General features: G+C 40.3%; 1 non-coding gene across 1 annotated transcript; it reads left to right on the plus strand.

The window, feature by feature from the left end:
• Positions 1–2525: 2525 nt before the first annotated feature.
• On the plus strand, positions 2526–2644 carry LOC123688440. Its single transcript, XR_006749962.1, has one exon. It is a non-coding gene; the product is annotated as a 5S ribosomal RNA (ribosomal RNA).
• Positions 2645–5000: the final 2356 nt, after the last annotated feature.

Below are 5000 nucleotides of genomic sequence, written 5' to 3' on the forward strand. Positions count from 1 at the left end.
TATACTTCTCATCAATATCCAAAAGCTTATCGAAAAATAAATTACTCAACTTTTACGTGAAGAATCGTTCACCCAAACCTTATCCCCTATATATGTCAGGAGAACCCAAGGTTCCCCTCCAGACACGATTTAGCAAACTTTTCCCGATCGATCCGACCCACCGAGGCCGTCTCGACCGTCCGCTGCGCCTACTAGGGCCGATTTCTTCGGACTCCGATCAGAAAATATACCAATGCATGTCGTTAACACCTAGTCCGCCTCGTCCGATCTATCTAAACAGTCTCGACGCACCCAACACTCTTTCAAAGTCGGATTACTCGGACTCAATCTGAAAATGGACCGATGCATGACGTCAACACTTAGCCCGCCTCGTCTGATCTATCTAAGCCATCTCGACCCACCCAACACGCCTTCCAAGTCGGATCACTCGGACTTCGATCTGAAAATCTCCGGACTCATTTTTATGAATATCCCCAGTCAGTAAGAACGTTATTTCGCCAATATATACCAACAATAAACCATATTCCAATAGCTGAACCAAAAATATAATTCCCGATCCAAACGTTCTGCATCGCCCAACGCGACCACCTTCCCTATATATGTCAGGAGAGCACAGGGTTCCCCTCCAGACAACACTTACGCTCTATCCCCGACTCTCGGTCGATCGATAGGCCAGGTCAGCGGTGTCTGTTTCGGCCGAAGCTCGGACTTTGGTCAAAATGTTCCGATACAAAATTTGAACCAAGATAGATACAGATATGATTCCTTCTTAAATATACGTTGATTATCGAACAGAATATGGTAAATATTTTGCGATGACCGAGGATTTCATGAATTTTTTTTTTTTTTCGAAAAAATTTTCTATTATCGGAATTTCCTCAAATTTCATTTGGTTGCCTCCTAATGCTTATTAAAAATGATAATCAACAATCAGAATCATTATTTATCATTTATTTCAATTTTTATAATGAAAAACGTTCACGTCCTTTCGCGCCTCTCGATCGTCGTTTACGTGATGCATCGGTCAGCCCTAGTTTACGTGGTGCATCGGTAAGATCGAGTTCACGTTCTGCATCGGTCTGCCCGAGTTTACGTGGTGCATCGGTAAGATCGAGATTACGTGGTGCATCGGTAAGATCGAGTTCACGTTCTGCATCGGTCTGCCTGAGTTTACGTGGTGCATCGGTATGATCGAGTTTACGTTCTGCATCGGTGTGATCTAGTTTACGTTGTGCATCGGTAAGATCGAGATTACGTGAAGCATCGGTATGATCGAGTTTACGTTCTGCATCGGTCTGGACTCTGAGATATATTTTCGACGTGAAAATGTTCCGATACAACTTTTGAACCAGGATAGTTAGAGAGATGATTTTTTCTGGGATGTACGTTGATTGGGGAATGGATTGTGGAAAATAACTTGCCATGACCGAGGTGTTCTCGAATTTTTTTTTTTTTTCGAAAAATATTTTCTGATTTTGGATTTCACTCAAATTTGATTTCGTTGCCTTCTAATGTGTTCTAAAAGAGTAAATCAGTAATCAGAATCGAAAAATATTTTTCGGATTTTTTTTTTTTTGAAAAAAAATTTTCTGATTTTGGAATTTCCTCAAATTTGATTTGGTTGCCTTCTAATGTGTTTTTAAAGCGTAAATCAGTAATCAGAATCAATATTCATTGTCGACTTTAATTTTTATAAGGAAAAATGTTCACGTCCTTAAACGCCTCCCCATCATTAGCCCGAGTCCAAGTCGATGTCAGTCCCGAGCGGACGGTGTCAGATACTACCTATCGCCCCGGTCTGGACTTGGCGAGGTATTTCGACGTGAAATGTTCCGATACAACTTTTGAACCAGGATAGTTAGAGAGATGATTTCTTCTATGTTGTACGTTGATTGTGGAATGGATTGTGGGAAATAACTTGCCATGACCCAGGTGTTCTTGAATTTTTTTTTTTTTCGAAAAAAATTTTCTGATCTTGAAATTTCCTCAAATCTGATTGCGTTGCCTTCTAATGTGTACTAAAAGAGTAAATCAGTAATCAGAATCAATATTCATTGTCGACTTTAATTTTTATAAGGAAAAATGTTCACGTCCTTAAACGCCTCTCCATCGTTACCCCGACTCCAAGACGATGTTAGACCGGAGCGGACGGTGTCAAATGCGACCGATCTCCCCGGTCTGGACTTAGCGAGATATTCCGACGTGAAATGTTCCGATACAAAAATTTAACTGTGATAGTTAGAGAGATGGTTCCTTTTGTGATGTACGTTGATTGTGTAATAGAATATGGAAATAAACTTGAGATGACCGAGGTCTTCTGGGATTTTTTTTTTTTTTCGAAAAATATTTTTCGATTTCGGAAATCCCTCAAATTTCATTGAGATATGTCCTAATGTGTTCTTAAAACTTAAATCAACAATCAGAATTAATATCCAAAAGTTATTTCATTTTTTATAAGGAAAAACGTTCACGTCCTTTCCGCTCCCAAAAAGTGAGATATCATAGAAAATATCGCTATATTTGTTGTTTACGGCCATACCACGCTGAAATTGCCAGTTCTCGTCAGAACACTGAAGCCAAGCAGCGTCGGGCGCGGTTAGTACTTGGATGGGTGACCGCTTGGGAACACCGCGTGCTGTAAGCTTTTTTTTTACGTTCTGCATCGGTCTGCCGAGATAACGTGGTGCATCGGTATGATCGAGTTTACGTTCTGCATCGGTAAGATCGAGATTACGTGATGCATCGGTAAGATTGAGATTACGTGGTGCATCGGTAAGATCGAGTTTACGTGGTGCATCGGTAAGATCCAATTCACGTTCTGCATCGGTAAGATCCAGTTCACGTGGTGCATCGGTAAGATCGAGATTACGTGGTGCATCGGTAAGATCGAGTTTACGTGGTGCATCGGTAAGATCCAATTCACGTTCTGCATCGGTAAGATCCAGTTCACGTGGTGCATCGGTAAGATTGAGATTACGTGGTGCATCGGTAAGATCGAGTTTACGTGGTGCATCGGTAAGATCCAATTCACGTTCTGCATCGGTAAGATCCAGTTCACGTGGTGCATCGGTAAGATTGAGATTACGTGGTGCATCGGTAAGATCGAGTTTACGTGGTGCATCGGTAAGATCCAATTCACGTTCTGCATCGGTAAGATCCAGTTCACGTGGTGCATCGGTAAGATCGAGATTACGTGGTGCATCGGTAAGATCGAGTTTACGTGGTGCATCGGTAAGATCCAATTCACGTTCTGCATCGGTAAGATCCAGTTCACGTGGTGCATCGGTAAGATTGAGATTACGTGGTGCATCGGTAAGATCGAGTTTACGTGGTGCATCGGTAAGATCCAATTCACGTTCTGCATCGGTAAGATCCACTTTACGTGGTGCATCGGTCTGCCCTAGTTTACGTGGTGCATCGGTTTGGACTTAGAGATATATTTTCGACGTGAAAATGTTCCGATACAACTTTTGAACCAGGATAGTTAGAGAGATGATTTTTTCTGGGATGTACGTGGATCGGGGAATGGATTGTGGGAAATAACTTGCCATGACCGAGGTGTCCTCGAATTTTTTTTTTTTTCGAAAAAAATTTTCTGATTGTGGAATTTTCTCAAATTTGATTTGGTTGCCTCCTAATGTGTTCTAAAAGAGTAAATCAGTAATCGGAATCGAAAAATATTTTTCGGATTTTTTTTTTTTTCGAAAAAAATTTTCTGATCGTGGAATTTCCTCAAATTCGATTTGGTTGCCTTCTAATGTGTTTTTAAAGCGTAAATCAGTAATCAGAATCAATATTCATTGTCGACTTTAATTTTTATAAGGAAAAATGTTCACGTCCTTAAACGCCTCCCCATCATCAGCCCGAGTCCAAGTCGATGTCAGTCCCGAGCGGACGGTGTCAGATACTACCTATCGCCGAGGTCTGGACTTGGCGAGATATTACGACGTGAAATGTTCCGATACAACTTTTGAACCAGGATAGTTAGAGAGATGATTTCTTCTATGTTGTACGTTGATTGTGGAATGAAATACGGAAAATAACTCGCCATGACCGAGGTGATTACGATTTTTTTTTTTTTTCGAAAAAAATTTTCTGATCGTGGAATTTTCTCAAATTTGATTTGGTTGCCTCCTTATATGTTCTAGTAGCGATAATCAACAATCAGAATCAAAATCCATGGTCGGGTTTGATTTTTATAAGGAAAAATGTTCACGTCCTTTTTTACAACCCCGACTCATTGACGATGTTAGAACCGAGCCGGCGGTGTCAGATACGACCGATCGCCCCGGTCCCGATCGTCATTTACGTTGTGCATCGGTCTGCCCGAGATTACGTGGTGCATCGGTCTGGACTTAGAGATATATTTTCGACGTGAAAATGTTCCGATACAACTTTTGAACTAGGATAGTTAGAGAGATGATTTTTTCTGGGATGTACGTTGATTGGGGAATGGATTGTGGGAAATAACTTGCCATGACCGAGGTGTTCTCGAATTTTTTTTTTTTTTTCGAAAAAAATTTTCTGATTGTGGAATTTTCTCAAATTTGATTTGGTTGCCTCCTAATGTGTTCTAATAGCGATAATCAACAATCAGAATCAAAATCCATGGTCGGGTTTGATTTTTATAAGGAATAATGTTCACGTCCTTTTTCGCCTATGTTCTTTTTCGACGTGAAAAGTTCCGATACAACTTTTGAACCAGGATAGTTAGAGAGATGATTTTTTCTGGGATGTATGTTGATTGACGTACGAAACTTGGAAAAAAAATAGAAAAGACCGAGGTACTCTAGAAAAAAAATTTATTGAAAATATTTTTTTGATTTCGGAATTAATTCGAAATTCATTCAGATGTCTTCTATCAATATCGCGAAAGAAAAATCAATAATCAGAATCGATATTCATCTAAGATTATTTCCTTTTGGATTGTGTTAACATTCGGTACGATCTTGTCTACGTGATGCATCGGTTTGTTTCTCGGCTCTTGTGAGCAAGTTGGA

The sequence above is a fragment of the Harmonia axyridis genome, chromosome X (assembly GCF_914767665.1).
Source record: "Harmonia axyridis chromosome X, icHarAxyr1.1, whole genome shotgun sequence".
Taxonomy (NCBI): domain Eukaryota; kingdom Metazoa; phylum Arthropoda; class Insecta; order Coleoptera; family Coccinellidae; genus Harmonia; species Harmonia axyridis.